This window comes from Hypanus sabinus, chromosome 10 (assembly GCF_030144855.1).
Source record: "Hypanus sabinus isolate sHypSab1 chromosome 10, sHypSab1.hap1, whole genome shotgun sequence".
In the NCBI taxonomy this organism is placed as follows: domain Eukaryota; kingdom Metazoa; phylum Chordata; class Chondrichthyes; order Myliobatiformes; family Dasyatidae; genus Hypanus; species Hypanus sabinus.
In genome coordinates, this window is record NC_082715.1 from 118,328,778 (window position 1) to 118,356,543 (window position 27,766).

The following is a 27,766-nucleotide window of genomic DNA, read 5'->3' on the forward strand; positions in this document are numbered from 1 at the left end:
GTTTTGAAAAACTAATAAAAAAATTTTTAAAAAAAGATCCTATTATATTAGCCTCCACCACCATCATTGGCAGCCTATTCCACGCACTCACCACTCTCTGCATAAAAAAACTTACCCCGACATGTCTTCTGTACCTACTTCCAAGCACCTTAAATCTGTGCCCTCCCGTGTTAGCAATTCCAGCCCAGGGAAAAAGCCTCTGACCATCCACACGATCAATGTCTCTCATCATCTCATACACCTCTATCAGGTCACCTCTCATCCTCCATCACCCCAAGGAGAAAAGACCAAGTTCACTCAACCTATTATCATAAGGCATGCTCCCAAATACAGTCAACATCCTTGTAAATCTCCTCTGCACCCTTTCAATACTTTCCACATCCTTCCTGTAGTGAGGTGACCAGAATTGAGCACAGTGCTCCAAGTGGGGTCTGACCAGGGTCCTATAGAACTGTAACATTACCTCTCGGCTATTAACCTCAATCCCACGATCGATGAAGGCCAATGCACTGTGTGCCTTCTTAACCACACAGTCAACCTACGCAGCAGCTTCGAGTGTCCTATGGACTTACACCCCAAGATTCCTCTGATCCTCCACACTGCCAAGAGTCTTACCATAAGTACTGTATTCTGCCATCAAATTTGACCTACCAAAATGAACTACTTCACACTTATCTGGTTGAACTCCATCTGCCACTTCTCAGCCCAGTTTTTCATCCTATCAATGTCCTGCTGTAACCTCTGACAGCCCTCCACACTATCCACAACACCCCACAACCTTTGTGTCATCGGCAAATTTATTAACCCATCTCTCCACTTCTTCATCCAGGTCATTTATAAAAATCATGAAGAATAGGGGTCCCAGAACAGATCGCTGACACATACCACTGGTCACCGACCTCCATGCAGAATATGACCCGTCTGCAACCACTCTGCTTTCTGTGGGCAAGTCAACTCTGAATCCACAAAGCAATGCCCCCTTGGATCCCATGCCTCCTTACTTTCTCAATAAGTCTTGCATGGGCTACCTTATCAAGTGCCTTGCTGAAATCCATATACACTACATTTACTGCTCTACCTTCATCAATGTGTTTAGTCACATCCTCAAAAAATTCAGTCAGGTTCATAAGGCATGACCTGCCTTTGACAAAGCCATGCTGACTATTTGTGATCATACTATACCTCTCCAAATGTTCATAAATCCCTCCTCTCAGGATCTTTTCCATCAACTTACCAACCATTGAAGTAAGACTCACTGGTCTATAATTTCCTGGGATATCTCTACTCCCTTTCTTGTGTAACATGCTGTAAGATTACACTGCTAATGTATTGGTTTCTCTGTAGCAGCAATGTTTGTGTTATAATTAGAGATAGCGGGGTTTGGAATGCTGAGGCTATCCAATGAGAGAAATGTTGTTCTTTCTTATGAGACTGGAAGAGGGTTTTTCATGGCCTTCTTGCAAAAGAGAGATGAGAAGAGAAGACATGAACAGAGAAAATTATTAGACCGCCGGACGGAGTGGGCTTGTAGCGAGGGTCCGAAGGTCAGCGATGAAAGGAGGAGGTCAATGGTGGACGACTGTCTTATCAGTGAGTTCATGAGAAGCAGTCTATTGCCCTTTTTCTTTTTTGTTTCTTTACTAAACATACAGTCAAAGTAAGAATTGTAAAGCTCAATCGTTTAATCGCATATTATGTACTGTTGATTATTTTGGGGTATTGATTTGTAACAGGGGACACATTCCGCAGCATCCACCCTAGGAGATTTCTTAAGTTTGGCTGGGCTGAGGGCTAATACCCCCTATATTAAGCAGCTAGGTGAAGCGAGAGTTACACTTGAATAAGGGAACAACATCTGTAACCCTTCAATCCACCGGAACCTTTCCCATCCCCATTGATGATGCAAAGATCATTGCCAGAGGCTCAGCAATATCCTCCCTTGCCTCCCACAGTAACCTGGGGAACATCTCACTCAGTCCTGGTGACTTATCCAAATTGATGCCTTCCAAAAGCTCCAGCACATCCTTTTTCTTAATATCTACATGCTCAAGCTTTTCAGTCTGGTGTAAGTCATCCCTACAATCAGCAAATTCCTTTTCTGTAGTGAATACTGAAGCAAAGTATTCATTAAATACCTCTGCTATCTCCTCCAGTTCCATACACACTTTTTCACTGTCACACTTGATTGTTCTTTTACTCTTCACCTACTTGTAGAAAGCCTTGGGGTTTTCCTTAATCCTTTTTGCTAAGATCTTCTCTTGGCCCCTTCTGACTCTCCTAATTTCATTCTTAAACTCCTTCCTGCTAGCCTTATAATCCTCTAGATCTCTATCATTACCCAGTTTTTTAGAAGCTTTTGTAAGCCTTTCTTTTCTCCTTAAATAGATTTTCAATAACCTCTGTAGACCACTGCTCCTGTGCCCTACCATCCTTACCATCTCATTGGAATGTACCTATGCAGAATGCCACACGAATATCCTCTGAACATTTGCCACATTTCTGCCAAACATTTCCCTGAAAACATCTGTTCCCAATTTATGCTTCCAAGTTCCTGCCTGTTAGCTCAATATTTCCCCTTACTCCAATTAAACGCTTTCCTAACTTATCTGTTCTTACCCCACACCATTGCTATGGTAAAGGAGATAGAATAGTGATCAATATCTCCAAAATGCTCTCCCACTGAGAGATCTGATACCTGACCAGGTTCTTTTCCTAATACCAGATCAAGTGCAGCATCTCCTCTTGTAGGCTTATCTACACATTGAGTCAGGAAACCTTCCTGAACACACCTAACAAACTCCACCCCATCTAAACTCCTTGCTGTATTAATATTTGCCAATTAATATGCCAATCAATATTTGGGAAATTATTATCTCCCACCATGACAACCCTTTCCAGAATCTGTTTCCCTATCTACTCCTAGATGTCCCTGTTAATATTGGGTGGTCTATAAAGAACACTAAGTAGACTTATTGCCCCATTCTGTTCCTAACTTCACCACCCACAGAGACTCAGTAGGCAACCACTGGAGTTGTAAACTTATTCAGCTCCATCATAGGTACTAGTCTCCATAGTATCCAGGACATCTTCAAGAAGTGCTGCCTCAAAAAGGCGGCATCCATCACTGAGGACCCCCATCACCCAGGTCATCCCCTCTTCTTGTTGCTGCTGTGGGTGTCTTCCAATAAACGGTGGAGATATTTTAGTTCCAGAAAAACATAGCAACCCATTTACTGAAAAACAAAAACTGAACCCAAAGCACACTAAAAACCCTTCACATGAGACCATAATGTACTCTTCCACTAATTGTGTTACCCGACACAGCCCCCTCCTCCCAAAATTCACTAAAACCAGCATTGTGAGCCTGATGAGCTTGGTCCTATGTTTAATGGGTGGAGAAACAGCAGGAGTCTCTCATCCAGAGGAGTGTTGACACACTCATGGTCATATTGTGTTCAGGAAGGCAGAGGGGGCGGCGTTGCTCTGCTGGTAAAAAATGAATCAAATCACTAGGAGGTGCAAGGGTAAAAAAACCCTGATAGGAGTTGTATACAGACTCTCAAACTGTAGTAAGGATGTGACCTACAAGTTACAATGGGATATAGAAAGTGCATGCCAAAAGGGCAATGTTACAGTCCTCATGGGGTATTTAATATGATTGGGAAAATCAAATTGGTGCTGAATTCCAGGAGGGGGATTTCTAGAGTGCCGACGAGATGTTTTTTTTAAAACAGCTCATGGTTGAACCCACTAAATTATCACTATTCTGGATTAGGTGTTGTGCAATGAACATGATTGATTGGAGAGCTTACGGTAAAAGAACCCTTGGGAGGGCATGATCGTAATAAGATTGAATTCACCCTGAAATCTGAGGAGAATCTAAAGTCTTACGTATCAGTATTACAGTGGAGTAAAGGGAATTACAGAGGCATGAGAGAGGAGTTGGCCAGGATTGATTGGAAAAGAACACTGGCAGGGATGACAGCAGAGCAGCAATGGCTGGAATTTCTGGAAGCAATTAGGAAGGCACAGGGTATATACATCCCAAAGAGGAAGAAGTATTTTAAAGGAAAGATGACACAACCGTGGCTAACAAGAGAAGTCAAGACCAACACAAGCCAAAGGGAGGGCATATAATAGAACAACAATCAGTGGGAAAACAGAGATTTGGGAAGCTTTTAAAAACCAACAAGGACAACTAAAAAAGTCATTAAGAAGGTAAAGATGGAATACAAAAGTGGGCTAACCAATAATATTAAAGAGAAAATCAAAAATTTCTTCAGATACATAAAGTGTTAAAGAGAGGCGAGAGTGGATATTGGACCACTGGAAAATGATGCTGGAGAGGTAGTAATGGAGGACAACGATATAGCAGACTAACTGAATAAGTATTTTACAACAGTCTTCACTGTGGAAGACACGAGCAGTATGGTGGAAGTTCCAGGTGTCAGAGGGCATGAAGAGTATGAAGTTACCATAGCTACAGAGAACTTACTTGGGAAACTGAAAGGTCTGAAGATAGATAAGTCACCTGGACCAGATGGTGTACACCCCAGAGTTCTGAAAGGGGCACTCTAGAAATTCCCCCTCCTGGAATCCAGCACCTGCCTGATTGTGGCGTCATGACTAATGATTTTTCAAGAATCACTAGATTCTGGAATGGTTCTGGGAGATTGAAAAATTGCAAATGTCATTCCACTCTTCAAGAAGGAAGAATGACAGAAGGAAGGAAACTGCAGGCCAGATAGTTCGACCTCATCAATGGAAAATCCTGTCTGACAAATGTGTTGGAATTCTTTGAAAAAATAAAAAGCAAGATATACAATGGAGAATTGGTTAATGTTGTGTATTTAGATTTTCAGAAGGCCTTTGAAAGGAGCTGCTTAACAAGCTCTGAGCCCATTGTATTACATGGATGATTCTAACATGGATAAAGCAGTGGCTGAATGGTATGAGGCAAAGAATGGGAATAAAGGGAGATTTTCTGGTTGGCTGCCAGTGATGAGTGATGTTCCACAGGGGTCTATGTTGAGACCGATTCTTTTTATGTTGTATGTCAATGATTTGGATGATGGAATTGATGGCTTTATGCAAAATTTGCAGGTGCTATGAAGATAGATGGAGGGGCAGGTAGTTTTGAGGAAGTAAAGAGGCTATAGAAGGACTTAGGCAGATTAGGAGAATGGGCAAAGAAATGGCAGAGGGAATACAGAGTAGGGAAGTGTATGGTCATGGGATTTGGTAGAAGAAACGAAAGGGTTGACTCTTTACTAAATGGAGAGAAAATACAAGGTGCAAAGGGACATGGGAATGCTTGTGAAAGATTCCCTAAAGGTTAATTTGCAGGTTAAGTCTGTGGTGAGTGAGGAAAATATGATGTTAGTGTTTATTTCAAGAATTGAATTGAATTGACATGATTTCTTACATCCTTCACAGACATGAGTAAAAATCTTTATGTTACATCTTCACCTGAATGTGCAACGTGCAATGTGCAAATTATCGTAATTTATGTGCAGTAATAGTATGTGTATTAAGATATACAACAGAACTGTTGATATAGTTTAGAAATACAACTGTGTCACCCTGAATGAATCAGTCTAATGGCCTAATGGAAGAAACTCTTCTGGAGCCTGTTGGTCCTGTCTTTAATGCTGCAGTACCACTTCCTGCATGGTAGCAGCTGGAACAATTGGTGGTTGAGGTGACTTGGGTCCCCAATGATCCTTCAGCCATGATGAAATGGTCAAACAGAGCTGCTGGGCCAAGTGGTCCAATTTTGCTCCTACATCTTACAGTCTTATGGTCTTAGGTTGTGACAGCAGAGCCGTGGTAACGGAATCCTCTGAATCTTCGTGGGATAGTTTAAGGTGATCTTCTGAAGTCAGTCTTGAAAATGAATGGAATAAGACGTATTACATCTGCGCCTAACCACCCGGCTCTAAACAGCTCAGTGGAATGATTTGTCAAGAGTCTAATGAATCCACTATCAGCTATGTTCTTCCAGGGTCATCCCTTGTGCTCATTCTAGGATCTCCACCAACCCACTCTCAGGGATATGCAGAACAAAACAGTTGAAGCAAATTTAGGGCTCAACAAACAAGGAAGTTCAGTATTTCACTTCTGGACAAGCAGCCCTGACAAGGGGCTACAGAGCTGATCAAAAGGTAACCGTCTTATAGTAAAAGTGAAATTAGACAGGTTATTCCCAACTCCATGCTTTGATTTCGATTAGTCTCATGTGTTGGAGTTACAAAATAAAACAGTTGTGATGAGGAAGATTTAAATGAAACTGCAATGAATACCTACCTGTTGAAGCACAGCAAGATGATTGAGTTTTTAAAAAAAATGCAGTGAGAAAAATGTGAGTGAGAAAACAGCACGGCACAGGCTCAATCAGAAGGAAGGAGAAATTGGAGTTTAGGAAAAAGGGCAGGAAATAGACAAATTCATGAGTTCATTGTTAGTGAGTACCAAGTGAAAATAATCATAAATTTCAGAAAAGGACAGAAATTGCTGACTGTATTGGTAAGATAGATATTTCAATTGCACAAGATAACTGGATATTGTATATTGAGCAAATAGTGCAGTAGTATGAAGCAAGTGATAATAATAATAATGATAAATAATAGCCAAGCAATATGGCTTTAATCAGAAGTTAATAGCAAGTAATTAAAATACAATTCGATACTGTCTTGGCTGTATCAGTCATTTCACAAGATCAGTACAAGTGTCATTTCAAAGATTCTGAACTGAAGCCTGCGTATATTGAACTAAAAACCTACATTGGAGAAAAAATTAATTCCTGTGCCAATTGCAGTGAAATACAACAGCCAACAAACCACATTTGGCTTGTATGTGGTAGAAACAGGAGGCCATGATTGGCTGAAACAACTGCCACTCTCTTGTGGCAACATGCCACACTCTTCAAATGGACCCTGCAGAAAAGTACAAGTTTTACACTGATCTGCGGAACCTCATACAGAATGCCCCTGCAGATGACAAGGTCATTATCCTTGTTGACTTCAATGCTAGAGTAGGCCAAGATTCAGAAGCCTGGAAAGGAGTACTTGGCAAACAAGGTGTTGGAAACTGCAACGACAACGGGCACCTTCTGTTAGAATTTTGTGTGGAGTAGCAACTCACCATCCCCATCACCATTTTCCAGCAGAAAGACAGTCTGAAGACATCCTCGGTCCAAGCATTGGCACCTCATAGACGACATATTGGTGCACCAGAGAAACCTTTGGGATGTCTTACTCACCCAAGTGATGCCCAGCGCAGAGTGTCATACAGACCATCGTCTTGTCCACTGCTCACTCAGTCTCCATTTCAAACCCAAGCCAAAGAGAGGAGGCGTTCCAAGGAAGAAGTTTCAGGTTGGCAACCTCCAGTCAGCTGAAGTGAAAGCTGACTTCCAGGTGAATCTTCAGTTGAGACTTGAGGATCCCAGTTTCCCCACAGACCCCTCTCCAGAAGTGCTTTAGAAACACCTAATAACCACCATCCTGCAGACCACTGAAGAAGTCCTAGGGTCTTCCACAAAGAAGAACAAGGACTGGTTCAATGAAAACAACCCGGAGATCCAAGAATTGCTGGCGAGAAAGAAATCCACCCACCAGGCACACCTTGCTCAGCCGACTTGTCCTGATAAGGAAGCAGCCGTCCGCCTTGTATGCAGCAACCTCCAGCGTAAGTATCGAGAGATTCAGTACATGTGGTCCACCAACGCAAACAGGTTCTTGCAGCTTTGTGCAGACACCAGTGACTACAGAGGGTTTTATGAAGTCCTGAAAGTGTAGTATGGCCCTCCGCAACAGGCCCAAAGTCCCTTGCGCAATGCAGACCATCAGGCGCTCTTCATAAACAATGCGTTCATCCTGAACCAGTGGTCGGACATTTCCGGACTCTCTTCAGCACCAATCGCATGGTCCAAGTCTCTGCAATTCATTGCATTCAACAACAACCAGGGAAAACAGAACTGGACGACTTTACAACCCTAGAAGAGGCTGTCAAGGCCATAGGGCAGCTGAAAAGTCACAAGGCAGCAGGAGTTGATGGAATTCCACCAGAGATTTGGAAGCATGGGGGCCCAGAGTTACACACTAAACTCCATGAGTTCTTTGTCTGCTGCAGGGAACAAGGCAAACTACTACAGGACCTCCGTGATGCAGTCATCATCGCCCTGTATAAGAACAAGGGGGAAAAGTCTGAATGCTCCAACTACCAGGAGATAACTCTGCCTTCCATCGCAGGAAAAGTCCTCGCAAGAGTACTCCCGAACAGATTGGTGCCCATCATTGCAGAAGAACACCTCCCAGAGAGCCAGTGTGGCTTCAGAGCCAACAGGAGCACCTCTGACAAGGTGTTTGTTCTCAGGCAGCTCTAAGAGAAATGTAGGGAACAGAACAAGGGACTGTATGTGACGTTTGTTGACCATACCAAAGCGTTCGACACTGTGAGCAGGGAAGGTCTGTGGCATATCACGGAACCACTGGGATGCTCCCCAGTGTTCCTCAGCATGGTCATCCAGCTACATGAAGATCAGTGTGGCCAAGTCAGACAAAACAATGATCTCTCAGATCCTTTCCCAATAGGCAACGGTGTAAAGCGAGGCTGAGTCCTCGCACTGACTCTCTTCACCATCTTCTTCAGCACAATGCTCGAAATAGCCACAGAAGACCTTGTCTACATCCGATACCGCACCGATGGCAGCCTGTTCAACCTAAGGCAACTACAGTCCCACACCAAGACATTGGAGCAACTCATCCGAGAGCCACTCTTCACCGACGATGCTGCCCTTGTTGCCCACATAGAGACAGCCGTGCAACATATAACATCCTGCTTTGCAGAAGCTGCTAAGCTCTTCAGACTGAAAGTCAGGTTGAAGAAGACAGAAGTTCTCCATCAGCCTGCACCTCAGGATGATTACCACCCTCCCCGCATCACCATGGGCAAGGCAGAGCTGAAGACAGTCCACCAGTTCAGCTCCCTGGGGTGCCCCATCGCATCAGATGCCAAGATCAACAAAGAGGCAAACAGTGCATTTGGCAGTCTGTTAAAGAGTCTGAAAGAACAAGCATCTGAAGAAAGGCACAAAGATCAGTGTGTACAGAGCCGTTGTACTGCTCTGACTCGTAGGTCACCTACCGTCACCCCCTACGACTCCTTGAACGTTTTCACCCGTGCTGCCTCTGCACCATCCTTAACATCCACTGGAGAGACTTTATCACCAACATTGAAGATCTCGAACAGGCGGAGGTCACCAGTATCGAGGCCATGCTGTTGAAGACGCAGCTGCACTGGGCAGGGCACGTCACCAGGATGAAGGGTCATCACCTGCCCAAGATTGTGCTGTATGGCGAACTCTCCACTGGCCACCATGACAGGGGGCACCAAAGAAGAGGAACAAGGACTCTCTGAAGAATAATTCCTTGGTGCCTGTCACATTGACCATCGCCAGTAGTCTCCTCTAGCCTCCGATCGTGAGGCCTAGTGACACATCATTCACCAGTCTGTCTCCTCCTTCGAGAATGCAGGGCTGGCCTTGAGGACGAAAGGAGAATGAGGAAGAACCGTGACACAGCAGCACCAAACCCAGAACAGATTTTCCCTTGCAGCCACTCCAGCCAGGTCTGCCTGTCCCGTATTGGCCTCGTCAGCCACCAGCGAGCCTGAAGCAGACGTGGGCAGCCCCCTTCCTAAATCTTCATTCGCGAAGCCAAGCCATGACATGACATTATATTACATTCGTATAAGTGATTGATATGGCTGCATTTGGAATAGTGTGCACAGTTTTGGACAACTTATTACAGGAAAGATGTGGTTGAACTGGAAAGACTGCAGAGAGGGTTTATGAGGGTGTTACCAGGGCTAGAGGATTGAGTTATAGGGAGAGGCTGGCAGCAATGAACAGCAATGCTATACATCTTTAAAATTTTGAGAGATGTAGATAAAGTGCGTGATAACAGTTTCTCCACAGGGTAGGAGAGTTCAAATCTAGAGGCATAGATTTAGGTCTTTTCACGCAGAGAGTGATGCGAGAGGAAGTGGTTGATGCATGTAGAATAGTATCATTTAAAAACCACTTAGATAGATATGTAGTGGGCAGCATTCTGGAGGGATGTGAGCTGAATGCGGAAATAGGGACTAATTTGGTGGATAATATGGCTGGCATGAACTCGTTGGGCCAAGGGTATCCATGTTGTGTTGTTCTATTACTGGATGACTATATGAGCATGACGACCAAGATGCCCATTCACTCTTGTCCCATTTGCCCATGTTTGGCCCATGTCTTCTAAATCTTTCCTAACCACATACCTGCCCAAACCTCTTTCATTAGTTGTTATTGTGCCTGCCTGAACTACTTCCTTTGGCATTTCATTCCATCGATGTACTCCCCTTGATGTGAAAATTTTAACCTTCTAGTTCCTATTAAATTTGTCTCAACTCTCTTTAACCCTACAGTGTGCCCTCTAATTCTTGATTCACCACCACTAGGTAAAGACTGAGAGCACTTATCTATGTACTTAATGATTTTTACACAACTATAAGATCACTCTCAGTTTTCTACATTCCAAGGGAAATTTGCTGTTACAAAGGAAAAGTTCTTAAGGAGGATGAGTCAGATGGACTACATCCCAGAGGCCTGAGTGAGGTTGCTGAAGAGATAACAGATGCATTGGTCATGATCTTTCATGAATCACTTGATTCAGGCATGGTCCCAGAAGACTGGAAGTTTGCAAATGTCACTCCACTCTTTAAAAAGTGAGGAAGGCAAAAGAAAGGAAATCATAGGCTAGTTAGCCTAACCTCAGAGGTCGGGAAAGTTTTGCAGACTACTATTAAGGATGAGGTTCAGGGTACCGGGTGACTAAAGTTAAAGTCCAAGTCAGCATGGTTTCTGTGAAGAGAAATCTTGCTTAACAAATCTTTTAGAATTCTTCAATGAAGTAGCAAGCAGGGTGGACAAAGGAGAGGTAGTCGATGTCATTTACTTGTATTTGTAGAAGGCGTTTGATAAACTTCCAAACATGAGGCCACTCAACAAGATAAAATCCTATGGTATCACAGGAAAGATAGTGGCATAGAAAGAGGAATGGCTGGCAGGCAGGAGGCTCCGAGTGGGAATAAAGGGGGCCTTTTCTGGTTGGCTGCCAATGACTAGTGGTGTTCCTCAGGGGTCGCTACTTTTCACATTATTTGTCAATCCCGGCCATAGAGGATGAACAGGTTCTTACACTGAGCACACATGAAGTACAGCGCATGCTGCAGAGGGACAATCCACGAAAAGCTGCAGGCCCAGATGGAGTTCCAGTATGGGTACTTAAAGACTGTGCTGAAAAACTGGCTGATGTATTTACGAGAAACTTCAATCTGTATCTATCCCAGGCAATGGTCCCCAAGTGCATGAAGTTAGCCATCATAGTGCCTGTCCCGAAGAAATCAAACATCAACAATTTGAATGGCTATCATCTGGTTGCCCTCACACCAACAATAATGAAGTGCTTTGAGAGACTGGTCCTCTCCCACATTAAAGTCACTATTCCTGCTACACTGGACTCACACCAGTTTGGCTATAAAGCAAACAGGTCTGCGGAGGATGCCATCTCATTAGCTCTTCACACTGTCCTGACACATCTGGAGGGAAAGGGCACATAGGTGAGGATGTTGTTGGTTGATTATAGCTCTGCTTTTAATACTGTCCTTCTCAGCAAACTCATCTCCAAACTCCACCAGCTAGGCCTCAGCTCATCCCTCTGCAAGTGGGGCCTGAATTTCTTGTCAGAGCGTTGTTACGTATCCCGTAACTGGATAACTTACCAGCAAAGATAGAGAGGTCTGTTGAAGGCTGTTGTCACTATTTTCAAACGTTTTTATTTATAAAGGGGCACAAAAGTAAGGTTAATACATACACTCAGATAGTGCACATCGTCAACATTCAATCTAAAGCGCGGGTATAGTAATAATCATCATTAAGAAGGGAGCTCTGCTGGTGTCTAGGGGTTAATAGATTGTCCGTTGGAAATATAAAAGTCACTCTGAAAGTCTGCAGGCCTCAGCCCTTTGAAAATCGCTGGGTTTTGCGTGGGGCAACCGAGAGAGAGAGATTGGTGGGGAGAAGAGAAAGAACTTGCCGAGTCTTGATGAATCTTCCGTGAAATCGGGAGAGCGTTGTTTCCCTCTCCCCGATGTTAGTTAAAAGCGATTTTCTGTGATTCCAGCCACAAATTCCAATCCCGGAATCTAACGCACGTGGCTTCCTTCAGAATGGCTTCCCGCGTCTGCGGGACCACTCTCTCTTGTCTTCTGGGTGCGGCGTCTAAAGGGCTGTCCCCCTGAGACTCTCCTTTATACTTCCTCACGGGGTCGCAGGTGTCAATCAGGTTGGGATGATGCAATCTCTCTCTCAACCAGCCCACCTTGCCCAAGGGCTTTTCACGTGGTCTCCATGAGACAATAGTCGCTGTTGTCTTTATTCTGTATCCCTGGTGGGACCTGCAATTTTACACATTTCTCTCTCTCTCTCCTACTGGGTCTACTGACGCCCCCCCCCCTTTCGACGGGTGCTCTTGCGATTCTCACAAAGGAGGGGGCTGGGATCATAACACCTCCCCTCTAAAAAAACGTTTTTACCAGCGGTTAAAACGGAGTGGTCCACAGTCTTACAGGAGTTTTGAATCTAACACAATACACAAGTTTTTCTTTTCACAAAATACTACCGTTATACATTCAAGTCAGTATCTAAATAGTTAACGATTACAGTGTCCCTTTCTTTAATATCTTAACATGGCGAACTGTACATCAGACTTCAATTCAATAACCACCTATTTATTTTTTTCCCTAAGCGACAAAACTAAGGAGTTGTGACCTTAGCTTAGGTGCATTTACAAAAGTTTATGCGAATACTAATCGTTTCAGTCGTTTATCTTAACCGGCAGGTCTCCAAAGGGCTGTCTTTAGTATTCACAGGCTTTGGCGCAAACCCGTTCAACCTGCCTGGCTGTCTAACAATGGCATCTCCATTAACCGTCGCCTCTTTTTCGGCGAGCCCCCCCGTGGGGAACTTGAGTAATTTTTCATGGTGAACTCCCACCAGCCTCGTTCATCGGGGTTATTTTTGCAACACCATGCCCCAAACTTAGACCATTTCCACCCGATTCTTTGATTTTACCCAGGTGGCTGGCCCTTTTATCAGTCCCCTTCAGGCTATTGGTGTTCGATTCGAACTCTTCACTCAAGTAGCCCGTCGAAGGCAGCCTTTTCACACCCCATCCTGGCATAACAATAGAGTGGGGGGCCCCGCTATTCCCCGGCTCACTCTGTGAGCGATCTGCCAGGTTTAAGATTTCTTCCTTCGATTTGGAAACTACAGGCTTTTCGTTTCCTTCGCCAACAATCCTCACCCCCCCATTCTTAAATTCTGCATTAACTTTGAACACTCCTTCGAGTACAGACGCCGGGGAACTCACACTTTCCCCGGTTACCAAGGTTAACCCTTTTCCCACTGAACCGAGGTCATCTGACCCACAAGGACGGCCGCCCCGTTCCATTGGGTCAGATACCTCAGACTTCTTCAGAGCTCCGTTACTAGGTTCAGCACCTCGTGCATCCCCATCTCGGACACACTCAAACGGGACATTGGCCTCTTCCAGGCTTTCAACACCCGTACCTTTTTCAAATTCTAACTTCCCCCGATCCTCCCAGTTACTCTCTGGGCAGCTCCCACCCGGGGGAGGCGCAACCCTGCGAGGTGAAACAACCTCCTCGGTCCTTTCAGCAGACCCCTTCGAGGCAAGGGTATGCTTTCCATCTAGGACTGCCCTCCTCTCATTATTCGGAACCCCTTTAGAACTCTCAAGTTCTTCAAACAATTCTGCCAAACCAGACAGATCATCTATGTCCAACTCTGGACCTTTCAACAGCTTTATCTGTTTCTCATCTTTATCTCCTACCTTTAGGACCTTTCTCTTCGCTAAAGGCAGATCTATCTCCTCTCCCTTACCCCCTTTCACTGTACTACTCTTCGTCTTACCACCCTCGAAACCCTCATGGCAGAGGGTCGGCAAAGACATCTCGGCCAAATCAAAACTGGCCAGATTTAAACTGCTCTCGTTCACAGCTCTCTCTCTCGACAGGCTGTGAGTGACCACGCCGGCAAGATGGTCCTTGGGCGCTAGGGACGGGGCCACCACACTCGCCGGTCACCAGGTCGGCAGCATGGCTGACCAAACCTTACCCCCTGCTAAGTCGTTTCCCAGCAGGATGTCCACGCCATCTCTCGGGAATTCTGAGGGCACCCCTATTTCAACTGATCCATACACCAGCTCACAATCCAGAATGACCTTATATAAGGGCACCATTTCTATCCGTTTATTTATTCCTTCCACCTTTACCATGCCCGTTTCCCGACCAAATTCTAGTACCTTACGGCTAACCAGGGATAATTCCGAGCCCGTATCCCTCCAGATTCGTACGGAAACTGGTGTGTCTCCCTCCATCACAGACACGGTTCCGCGTGACAGACAACTCCCAAAGCCCTCTCGTACTCTGTCTACCCTCGGTTCTCTGGTCGATTTGCTGATTACCACGGCACACCCGATAGGGACTGTGGTTTTCCCTCTTCCTATCTCCTTCCTCGGAGCAAAGCATCGAGATGCAATGTGCCCCTCCTTTCCACAATTAAAACAGGTCAAACCCGGAGCCCTCTGGCCGTCTTGCCTTTCTCCCTCAACCTCACCGCTAGCTCCTGGTGGAACCTCTGCCTCACTCGTTGGACTTTCTCGATCGTTCCCACAGTCTCTCTGGGGACCTTTATTCGAGGGAGTCTTTGTCTTGTGGGTTAGGGCATATTCGTCCGCCAACCTGGCAAATTCTGAAATGGACTTATCCGTCTTCTCATTCAAATACACCCGGATCTCCTCCGGAACACAACTTTTGAATTCCTCAATCAAAAATAACTCCCTGAGACGCCCATAATCCTCGCCCACTCTTTCCGCGGTGCACCAACGGTCCAAGAGCACCCCCTTCTCATGGGCTAGCTCGGTATACGTTTGATTCCACCCTTTCCTTAAATTTCTAAACTTTTGTCTATAGGCCTCAGGTACCAATTCGTAAGTCCGGAGAATTACCTTTTTTACCTCATCATAATTCTCCGCTCCTCCCTCCTCCAGGGACAAGGCCGCATATGCTCGTTGGGCCTTCCCCTTTAACACACTTTGTAACAACACCACCCACTGCTCTTTTGGCCACTTCTGATTTACTGCCACCTTTTCAAAAAGCAAGAAATAACTATCGACATCTGTCTCCTCGAACGGGGGCACCAATCTCAACTCCCTACTAACATTAAACCGCTCTGCTTGGTCTAACCCTTGATCTCTTCGTTCGTTCTTCATCTTCTCAATTTCCCAGTCATGTTGCCTCTGTTTCTTTTTCTCGGCCCGTTCCCTCTCTTTCTCTTCTGCTTCTAGCTTCTTTAGGTTAATTTCATGCTGCCTTTGCCTTTCCCTCTCTCTCTCTCTTGCCTTTCCCTCTCTCTCTCTCTCTCTCTCTCTCTCAGCCGCTTCCAGCTCTTTTAACTTAATTTCACGTTCCAACTTCAATTTCTCCACCTCTAACTGAACCGTCCCACTTGATGGTATCTCTTCAGGGTTATCTCCCAATACCTCAGCTTCAAACACATTCTTCCCAATGTAATACTGGGTTATGGCCCTTCGTACCTCCCGCTTTTTCATGGATGACCTCACTTCTGTGAGGTTCAACCCCTTCGCTAAATTTAACAAGTCTGATTTGGTGGCCGCCTCTAGCGCCCCCACCGTCGGGTTTTCCATAAATTCACCCACGTCCATCTTTGCTGGTTTCCCGTCTGGCTACCCGCGTAACCAGATTCAAATTTTGGACTACAAGCCCGATTCACTGGCCTCCCAATTTGGTGTCAAATCCCGAGACGAGAAATCCAAGTTGTTATGTATCCCGTAACTGGATAACTTACCAGCAAAGATAGAGAGGTCTGTTGAAGTCTGTTGTCACTATTTTCAAACGTTTTTATTTATAAAGGGGCACAAAAGTAAGGTTAATACATACACTCAGATAGTGCACATCGTCAACATTCAATCTAAAGCGCGGGTATAGTAATAATCATCATTAAGAAGGGAGCTCTGCTGGTGTCTAGGGGTTAATAGATTGTCCGTTGGAAATATAAAAGTCACTCTGAAAGTCTGCAGGCCTCAGCCCTTTGAAAATCGCTGGGTTTTGCGTGGGGCAACCGAGAGAGAGAGATTGGTGGGGAGAAGAGAAAGAACTTGCCGAGTCTTGATGAATCTTCCGTGAAATCGGGAGAGCGTTGTTTCCCTCTCCCCGATGTTAGTTAAAAGCGGTTTTCTGTGATTCCAGCCACAAATTCCAATCCCGGAATCTAACGCACGTGGCTTCCTTCAGAATGGCTTCCCGCGTCTGCGGGACCACTCTCTCGTGTCTTCTGGGTGCGGCGTCTAAAGGGCTGTCCCCCTGAGACTCTCCTTTATACTTCCTCACGGGGTCGCAGGTGTCAATCAGGTTGGGATGATGCAATCTCTCTCTCAACCAGCCCACCTTGCCCGAGGGCTTTTCACGTGGTCTCCATGAGACAATAGTCGCTGTTGTCTTTATTCTGTATCCCTGGTGGGACCTGCAATTTTGCACGTTTCTCTCTCTCTCTCTCTCCTACTGGGTCTACTGATGCCCCCCCCCCCCCTTCGACGGGTGCTCTTGCGATTCTCACAAAGGAGGGGGCTGGGATCATAACAGCGTTCACAGGCAGTGAGACTGGGCTGGCCCTCACCTGTCCTCCACTACTATCCTGAACACTGCTACACCATAAGGTTGTGTATTGAGTCCCATACTCTACTCCCTCTTCACGTACGACTGTGTACCTGCGTTTAACACCAATACCATCGTCAAATTATCAGATGACACAACACTGATTGGGTTGATTTCCAACAGAGATGAATCGGCGTACAGAGCGGAGGTACAGAACTTAGTGAGCTGGTGCTCAGAGAACAACCTGTCTCTTAATACAGCAAAGACGAAGGAGCTAATTTTCAACTTTGGAAAGTCACGGGATGGCGAGTATGCTCCAGTCTACATTAACGGAGACATAGTGAGAGAGTGTTCAGTTCCAGGTTTCTGGGAATACACATCTCAGAAGACCTTACCTGGTCCACGAACACCACAACAATAGTTAAGAAAGCACAGCAACAATTGTTATTCCTCAGGACGCTGAAGAAAGCTGGTCTACCTGAACAGATGCTGGTGACTTTTTACCCTTGCACCATAGAGAGCATCTTAACATACTGCATCTCTGTGTGGTATCTCAGTTGTACAACAGCTGATAGGAAAGCACTTCAGCGGGTCCTCTCTCGCGCACAGAAGATCATCGGGACACAGCTCCCAGCCCTGGAGGACACCTACAGCTCACGCTGCCTGAGGAAAGCTACAAGCATCTGTAAGGACATCTGTTTGAACTTCTTCCATCTGGCAGACGTGATAGATTTTCTATACCTGCACTTCCAGATTGAAAAATAGCTTTTTCCACAGAGCTATAATTGCTCAGAACCAATCAATCAAACATCATCCATAAATTTGTTATATTGCTACTTTTAATACTGTTTTTATAGCTGTCATGAATCTGAGTTGCTGGACATTGCTTGTATTGGCTGGTTACTTGATTTTATTTATTGTTAATTTATTTTATTTGTTGTTTTATAGCATTGAGTACGAGGGTTGCAAACTCATTTTCGCTGTATTGGTGCATGACAAATTGTACTATGCAATGACAACAAAGATATTTCAATTTCAATGATTTGGATAATGGAATTGATAGCTTTGTGGTAAAGTTTGCAGATGATATAAGATAGGTGGAAGGGTAGGTAGTGCTGAGGAAGCAATGCAATTGCAGCAGGACTTAGACAAATTGGAAGAATGGGCAAAAAAAGTGGCAGAAGGAATATAGTGTTAGGAAAAGCATGATAATGCATTTTGATAAAAAGAACAATAGTGTGAAATTTTATCTAAACAGGGAGAAGGTTCAAAGATCAGAGATGCAGGGGGACATAAGAGTCCTTGTGCAAGACTCCCAGAAGGTTAATTTACAGGTTGAGTCTGTGGTAAAGAAGGCAAATGCAATGTTGCCATTTATTTGAAGGAGAATAGAATATAAAAGCAAGGAGATAATGCTGAGCCTTTATAAAACACTGGTCAGGCCACACTTGGAGTATTGTCTACAGTTATGGACCCTACATCTGAGAACAGATGTGTTGTCATTGGAGAGAGTCTCGAGGAAGTTCATGAGGATAATTCCAGGAATGAAGGGGTTAATGTATGAGGAGAGTTTGGCAGTTTTGGGCCTGTACTCACTGGAATTTAGAAGAATGTGAGGAGACCTCATTGAAACCTACCGAATGTTGAAAGGACTAGATAGGTTGGATGTGGAGAGGATGTTTCCTCTGTTGTGGGGATCCAGAACTAGAGAGAACAGCCTCAAAATTGAGGGGTGGTCTTTTAGGACAGAGGTACGGAGGAATTTTTTTTAGTCAGAGAGTAATGTATTTGTGGAATGCTCTGCCACAGACTGCAATGGAGGCCAAGTCCGTGAGTATATTTAAGGCTGATGTTGATCGTTTCCTGATCAGTCAGGGCATCAAGGGATATGGTGAGAAGGCAGGTATATGGGGTTGAGTGGGATCCGAGATCAGCCATGATGGAATGACAAAGCAAGCTTGATGGTCTGAAAGGCGTAATTCTGCTTCCATGTCTTTTGATCTTATGGTCTTATTGAAAAAAGGCTTAGCCTGTCCAACCTCTCCCTATAACTCAGTTCCTTGAGTTCCCAGCAACATCCTCTTAAATTACTTCTGCACTCTTTCCCAGTTTAGTAAAATCTTCCTTGTATCAGGGTGAACACAATTCAACACAATGCTCTTAGCAACACACAGACACAAAATGCTGGTTTTCATACTCTAACTGCTCCTGAAGCCTTCCTAATTGAGAGCCGAACTCCTATACTTTCTTCTCCCAAGCTCAGGTTATTCTAAACAATACACATGCCTCATTGGGTTCTCAGTAATAGGGTGAAAATAATTACAAACCCGTTGACTCATTTAAGTTCAATCCTGAAGTTTATCTCATTATAGTCATAGTCCATCTATTCTGTGCCAAACTATTAACCTGCCTACTCCCATTGACCTCAACCTGGACTACATCCTTCCACACCCTTGTCATCCAAAGTGCAACACCTTACAGTTGTCTGCAATAAATTGCATCTGCCAATTTTCAGCCCATTTTTCTATCTGGTCCAGGTGAAACTGCAAGTTTTCATAGCCCTCCTCGCTGTCCAGTCTGCCCCCAGGTCTTGGTGTCATCCACAAATTTGCTAATCCAGTTGACTACATTATCATCTAGGTCACTGATTTAAATGACAAAATAATTAACCAGGCACCAGCCCCTGTGACACTCCACTAATCACAGGCCTCCAATCAGAGAAGTAACTGTGTACTACCACCCTCTGGCTTTTCACACAAAGCTAATGTTTAATACAAGTTACTACCTCATCCTGAATGCCAACCAGCTGAACCTTCTTGACCAACCTGCCCTGCGGCATCTCATCGAAAGCCTTGCCAAAGTCCACAACACCCACTGCTTTGTCTTCATCAACTTTCCTGTAACTTCCTTGAAAAACTATGCACTCGGTTAGACATGACATACCACGCACAATGCTCTATTAACTATCCCTAGCCAGTCTGTCTATTCAAATATTTATATCTCCGATCCCTTAGAATACCATCAAGTGCTGTAACTTATACACTACTGATGTCTGGCTCTCCAGCCGATAAATTCCTGACTGTTTCTTAGAGCCTTCCTTAAACAATGTAGCAACGTTAGCTATCCTTCAATCCTCAGGCACGCTACCTGTCGTTAAGGGTATTTTAAATACCTCTTCTAGAATCTCTGCAATTTCTGCACTAGTCCCCCACAAGGTCCAAGGGAATACTTTGTCAACCTCTGGGGGTTTATCAATCCTAATTTACCTGAAGACTGCAACACATCCTCCTCTGTGATATATACACAGTTCATGACTTCACTGATGTTTTGCCTCACTTCTGCAGCCTATGTTTGTCCCTCAAGTGAATACAGCTACAAAAAAATCCATTTGAGATCCACTCAATCTCATTTGGCTTCATGCATAGGTGACCACTCTGATCTTCAAGCGGACCAATTCTGTCCCTTGCTATCCATTTGCTCCTACTATATCTTTGTAACCCTTGGGATTTTCCTTCATCTTGTCAGCTGGAGTAACCTCATGCCCTTTTTAAGCCTTTCTAATTTTTTTATGTCTTCTCTTGCATTTCTTATACTCCTCTTTTATGCACCACCTTCTTCTTGATCTTCCAAAAATCAGGGTTCCCTAAACCTGTTATCCTTGCCTTTTATTCTAACAAGTAAATACAAATTCTGTACTCTCAAAATTTCACGTTTAACTACCTCCTACTTAGCAAGCACAACTTTGCCAGAAGTCAACCTGTTCAAATCCACACTTGCCACATCCTTTCTGAGACCATCAAAATTGGCCTTTCTCCAATTTAGAATCTCAACCTGAGGGCCAGACCTAACCTTCTCAATAATTACCTTGAAACTAATGCCATAATGATCACTAGATGTAGGGTTCCCCTACACAAACGACTGTCACCAGTCTCGTCTCATTTTATAATAGGAAATCTAGAATCGCACTTCCTCTAGACATCTTTATGTACTGATTAAGGACACTTTCCTGAACTCATTTGACAACCTGTATCCATTTGAGGTGTTTTTACAGTATGAGAGTCCAAGTCAATATGTAGAAAGTTAAAATCACCTACTATTACAATCTCAAACAAGAGAAAATCTACAGAACTCCAAGCAACACACACAAAATGCCGGAGGAACTCGGCAGGCCTGGCAACATCCATGGAAAAGAGTACAGTCGATGTTTCGGGTTCAGACCTTTCGGTCCTGCCAAAGGGTCTCAGACCGAAAAATTGACTGTAATTTTTTTCCATAGATGCTACGTGGCTCGCCGAGCTCCTCCAGCATTTTGCCTGTGTTACTATTACAACCTTACGTTTCTTGGAATACCCTGTGATCTCTTTACAGATTTGCTCTTCTAAATCCTGCTGATAATTGGGTGGTATGAAATACATATTCCCAGTAACATGGTCATTGAACTGCCAGTCTGCCCCTCCTGCAATCAAGTCTCATTAGTGGCTACAAATGTCATCATTCATGCCCAGCTCCTCCGCCTTTCCTACAATACTCCTTGCATTGAAATATATACAATTCAGAATATTAGTTCCATCATTCTCAAACTTTCAATTCCAGATTTTGTATGAAGCCTTAACAACATATTTCTTCACAACCACTCCATTATCTGTTCTGACACTCTGGTTTCCAACCCCCTTCGGCTCCAGTTTAAATACCCACCATACACACTGCCACCCGCAAAGAATAGATTATTCATATTTGGAAAATAAACTCCTTCAAGATAACTCCAGAAACAGGTTGCAAATATTTGCAATATTATTCACCTCCTCTTTGCCTTTCCCTGCTCCAATCAAGGTGTATGTTTCAAAATTTGATTCTGACATTCTTCCATTTGTTTCAGATTCTTAATCGCTTCCCTTGGTGCTTCTAATTCCTAGAACACACATGTGACTGGGGTTGGTTCACTGGATTCTCTATCTTTTTTGCTCTGGTCCATTTGCACCTTCTTCCAAAAGATATCTCCAAGGGATCCCATCCCCAAAGGGTTCTTAAACAAACTTTTATCCATTTTGGATATGTATTGTTGCAGTAGGCCAGCAGGAATATCTACAACACTCCTTTGGCTTTTGTCACTGTGATGATCATAGCCGTTACACAACCACCAAGCCAGAACACAATGAGACTACTTGGTACCATAATGCAACCACTGCGCAGGAGGCTGTGTTATAATTAACTCAGTCTTTACCGCAAAAATGTGATAGTTTACATGGGTGTTCAGATCAATTTGAAAGTAAAATCACTTCTTATTCAGCCCAACCAGGGAGGCAAAATGTTACTAATCAAATATAAAACACCAGGCAATGCCTTTGCCAAACAAATATACTTCTTTATTAATTGCAATTGATTCAAGTAACTCAAATATCGAAACATACAGTTCCTACCATTGTTCGTAAGGAGTTCGTAGTCCTCCTCATGACTGTGTGGATTTCCTCCAGGTTCTCTGGTTTCATCCCATACACATTCCAAGATTCACTCAATAGTTTCAAACAACTGGTTAATTCTTTCCTTTCACAACTCTTTCAGTTACACAGCTCCTTGGCTTACTTTCACAACCTCCAAAACTCACTGCTTGTTTTCAGATATTACCCATTGTTCATGAGCCTGGCTGAGGTGAGATCTTGGTGAGATCGTTGAGTCCCTGACTCAGGGTCTTCTTCATTAGCTTGCCTCCAGAGTCACTGACAGTGGTTATGTTATATTTGTGTTACTGACAAGCTGGGAGGCCATGAATAACACACATGAGAGATGGAGAGGTGGGGAACAAATATGCTGCTATTTATCTTACTTGTATGTCATCTACCAGAATGTCCTCTGACATTACGTTCAGTCCGTAACACACAAGGAAGCTCAACAACAGCCTGTAAGGGTTAAAATATACATGAATGCAGAACAGGTTAACCCATAAGATACCTTTTTATACATTGCCTATAAAAAGTATTCACCTCCTGAGGAACTTTTCATGTTTCATTGTTTTACAATGTTAAGTAACAGTGGCACACACAAAATGCTGGTGGAACGCTGCAGGCCAGGCAGCATCTATAGGAAGAAGTACAATTGAAGTTTTGGGTCGAGACCCTTCATCAGGACTAACAGAAAAAAGAGATAGTAAGAGATTTGGGGTGGGGGGGAGACCCAAAATGATAGGAGAAGACAGGAAGGAGAGGGATGAAGCTAAGAGCTGGGAAGTTGATTGGCAAAAAGGAAACAAGGCTAGAGAAAGGGGAGTGTCATAGGACGGAAGGCCTTGGAAGAAAGAAATGGGGAGGGATGCACCAGCAGAAGATGGAGAACAGGCAAGGAGATATTGTAAGAGCGAAAATGAGAGAAAAAAGAGAGAAAAAATATATTATAATAATTAATAAATAAATAGGGATGAGGTAAGAAGGGGAGGAGGGGCATGAATGGAAGTTAGAGAAGTCAATGTTCATGCCATCAGGTTGGAGGCTACCCAGATGGAATATAAGGTGTGGTTCCTCCAACCTGAGTGTGGCTTCATCTCGACAATAGAGGAAGCCATGGATTGACATATCGGAATGGGAATGGGATGTGGAATTAAAAAGTGTGGCCACTGGGAGATCCTGCTTCCTCTGGTGGACAGAGCATAGGTGTTCAGCGAAACAGTCTCCCAGTTTGCGTCGGGTCTCACCAATATATAGAAGGCCACACCGGGAGCACCGGCCATAGCATCTCACAAACAACAGATTCACAGGTGAAGTGTCGCCTCACTTGGAAGGACTGTCTGGGACCCTGAATGGTGATGAGGGAGGAAGCGTAAGGGCAGGTGTAGCACTTGTTCTGCTTGAATAGCAGTGGATTTAATTTGGCTTTATGACACTGATCATACATTAATTACAAATATAAAACACAAAATAGTTCATTGCATAAATATTCACCCCCCTCCTTTAATAAGACACATCAAATCATCACTGGTGCAGCTAATTGGTTTTAGAAATGGAGATCTGTTTTTGGGGATCTGCGTACCTGTGTGCAGTCAAGGTGTTTTTATATTGATTGTCGTAACAACACACCTGTATCTGGAAGGTCCAGCTGCTGGTGAGACAGTATCCTGGCAAAAACCACACCATGAAGACAAAAGAACACACCAAGCAACTCCCCAGAAAGGTTATTGTAAAGCCCGAGTCAGGAGATAGAGTCAAGAAAGTTTCCAAGTCACTGAATACCCCTTGAAGTACAGTCAAGAAATGGAAAGAATATGGCACAGCTGTAATTCTGCCCAGATCAGGCCAACCTCAAAGACTGAGTGACCATGCAAGAAGAGGACTAGTGAGGGAGGCCACCAAGACACCTGTGACAACTCTGGAGGAGTTACAAGCTTCAGTGGCTGAAATGGGAGAGACTGCGCATAGAATTGTTGCCCGTGTGCTTCACCAGTCACAGCTTTATGGAAGAGTGGTAAAGAGAAAGCCACTATGGGAAAAAAAAACTTCTCTGAAATCTCAGCTAGGGTTTGCCAGAAGGTTCTATGGTCCAATGAAACCAAAACTGAGTTTTTTGGCCATCAGACTAAACACTATGTTTGGTGTAAACCAAACACCACACATCATCAGAAACATACCATCCCTACCATGAAGCATGATGGTGGCTGCATCATGATTCAGTACAACAGGCCCTGGAAGGCTTGTGAAGTTAAAGCGAAAAATGAATGCAGCAAAGCACAAGGAAATCCCAGAGAAAAATCTCATGCATTTTGCAAGAGAACTGCGACTTGGGAGAAGATTTGTTTTTCAGAAAGACAATGACCCCAAGTACAAAGCCAAATCTACAAAGGAATGGCTTAAAAACAATGAAGTTAATGCCCTGGAGTGGCAAAGTCAGAGCCCAGACCTCAATCCCGATGCAATCTGAGTGCTTGAGTAGTTTTGTAAAGAAGAATTGGGAAAAATTGTAGTGTCCAGATGTACAAATCTGATAGAGACCTATCCACACAAATTCAAGGTTGTAACTGCTGCCAAAGGTGCATCTAATAAATACTGACTTGAAAGGGATGAGTACTTAAGCAATCAATTATTTTGTGTTTTATACTTGTAATTAGTTTGGACTGTTTTCTCTTTGACACAAGAATCTTTTTTTGTTGATCAGTGTCACAAGGTCAAATGAAATCCACTGTGATTCAATGTTGTAAAACAATAAAACATGAAAACTTGCAAGGGGGGTTGAGTACATTTTATAGGCACTGTACTTTTCTTTAAATACTTTCCAAACATCACTTGCTTCTTTTTTCCATGTACACAGCTGTAAATCCAATCCTTATCCATAATGAGTATGTATATCTGCTAACTTCAATTTCATGATTAAGATAATTTCAGTCATCTGCTTCCTTAATCATCAGAATGAGCAGTTGTAATTCAGCAAAATGTCCCTTCCACAAGATGTCAGTCCCCAAAACACCCTTAGGATCTGTCCTCCCGGACAATTCACAGTGGAATGTTTACAATAGGACAGTTCACAGTGCTGTAAAATGTCTCAGCTACATCCTCACTTCATACTAACCAAGTGTCAATTATTGTTCTTCCTTCACTGTGTTGTTTTGTTCTGTGATTATTACTGTCTCTTAGCTAGCAGAGTGACCTGACAGGTCATGCTGGGATGACTGACATTGCTCTATCTCCTACACTTTCCTTTATACTATTCTTACTATACGTTCCTCCAACAACTGACCTCCTGAAGTGCAATGAATTACACTCACACTCAACATCAGCGAACCAAAAAGCTGCTTATTGACTGCGGGAGGAAGAAAAATGATCTATGAGCCCGTCCTCATTGGGGGATCAGAGGTGGAGAAGGTTAGTAAGTATAAATTCCTTGGCGTCATCATTTCAGAGGATCTGTCCTGGGACCAGCACATTAATACCTTTACAAAGAAAGTGCAGCAGTGCCTCTAGTTACTTTGAAGTTTTCACAGATTCAGCATGTCAACTAAAACCTTGGCAAGCTTCTATAATTGCCCAATGGAGTGTAATCTTACTGTGAACATCAAGGGCAGGTATGGAAACACCAATGACCAAGAATGGAAAAGCCTACACAAAGTGGTGGATACAGCACCGTTCATCAGAAGCAAAACCCTTCATCATTGAGCACATCTATAAGGAGCACTACCACAAGAAAGCAGCTTCCATTATCGAGGACCCCACCATCCAGGCCATGTTTTCTTCTTGCTGCTGCCATAAGAAAGGAAGTGCAGGAGCCTTAGGTCCGACACGTACCAGGTTCAGGAACAGTTATTATCCTTCAACTATCAGACTCCTAAACCAGCAGGAACAACTTCACTCAACACAGAAATGATTACACAAACTCATTTTCAAGGACTCTATAGATTAGATTAGATTTGATTCAACTTTATTGTCATTGAGCCGAGTACAGGTACAAAGCCAATGAAATGCATTTAGCATCTAACCAGAAATGGAAAGAATAGTCTTATTTATTAAATAACAGTGAATAAAAAGTAAGTACTACAGCATTCAAATATAAAAGTACTGAGACATTACAATATGGGTGCAATACTGCTTAGTGATGAGATGTGAGGTTCAGCAGGGTCACAGTCTCAGGGAAGAAGCTCTTCCTGTGCCTGCTGGTGCGGGAGCAGAGGCTCCTGAAGCGCCTACCAGATGGGAGGAGAGTAAAAAGTCCATTGTTCGGGTGAGATGCATCCTTGATAATGCTTTTCACCCTGCCCAGGCAGCATTTATGGTAGATTTTCTCAATGGTGAGCAATTGGGTGCCGATAATCCACTGGGTAGTTTTCACCACAGGCTGGAGTGCTTTGCGGTCCGATAAGGGACAATTGCCATACCACACTGAGATGCAGCTGCTGAGTATGCTCTCAATGGTACAGCAGTAAATGTCCGTCAGTGTCGCGGGACTGAGGTGAGCTTTCTTGATGCTCCACAACAATTAAAGGCGCTGTTGCACCTTTTTGATCGGGATGGAGGAGTTCATGTTCTCAGTATCATTTACATATATTTATTTTTATTTGCACAGTTCAGTTGCTTTTGCAAGTTAATTATTCGTCAGTCCGTGTGTACAGTTTTTCATTGATTCTGTTGTATTTCTTTGTTCTACTGTGAATGCCTGCAAGAAAATATTTAGATCGGGACCAGTCATAAACCATTTCCATTAATGACCTCCTTCCTGCTAATTCCATCTTCAGCAGATCTCACCAGTCAATGATGTTTAATAAACCAGTCCAGTTAAATATCTTCTGTGGTAAGTCAGCGTTCCCCAGAGTTGGAAGAATTAATGAGTGCAGGACACAACGTTGTCTTGGCACAAGTGTTGCATAATATATAAGGTGATGTCATTCCTGAGTGTCTATATTCAAAATCACATTCATTACACAATATAAATAGGTTTGATCTCACTGCTCGAACAGCAGATCCACCTGAAGGTTCAGAGAGTAACTGAGTGCATTAAACAGTGAACGGGGCAAAGCCCAAGATGCTGAGACTCTGTGTAACTCTTTCTGTCCTCCTTAGGTTCCAGGTTGCAGGAATAAACGGAATAGATCTTGTGGAAGAATCGTGCGACAGCACAATCTGTTATCCAGTCTTGAAAGTCATTGAGCATAATGTAAGTACTATTGGGAATTAACATTGGTGGTTGGTGAGGAAGACTATTAATTTCCTGTTTTAGAGTTGAGGGGCAAAGAGCTATAGAGTATGGAAGCAGCATCTTGGATACAACTCATCCAGGCCAACAAGATGTTTGCCTGAGCTAATCCCTTGGGATTTTTACCTATTCATTCCATACATTTGTTCAAATGTCTTTGAACTATTTGTATCTGTTCAAATGTCTTTTAAGTATTTATATTTGTTCAAATGTCTTTTAAGTATTTATATCTGTTCAAATGTCTTTTAAGTATTTCAATTTTACCTTTCTTTCTCTTGCAACTTGCTCAATAGACACTCTATGTAAAAAA

General features: G+C 43.7%; 1 protein-coding gene across 14 annotated transcripts in view; it reads right to left on the bottom strand.

Annotated features, from left to right (window-relative positions):
* The window catches only part of LOC132401029 (ensconsin-like), a 196,392-nt gene that overhangs the window by 119,613 nt on the left and 49,013 nt on the right, over positions 1-27,766 (bottom strand). The window contains exon 1 of one of the 14 annotated variants that reach the window (XM_059982772.1): positions 9,148-9,530. The exons of the other annotated variants lie outside the window; for them this stretch is intronic. The gene's annotated coding sequence lies outside the window, so the exon portion shown is untranslated. Of the gene's footprint in view, positions 1-9,147; positions 9,531-27,766 lie in introns of those variants that run through there. 14 annotated transcript variants of the gene reach the window in all.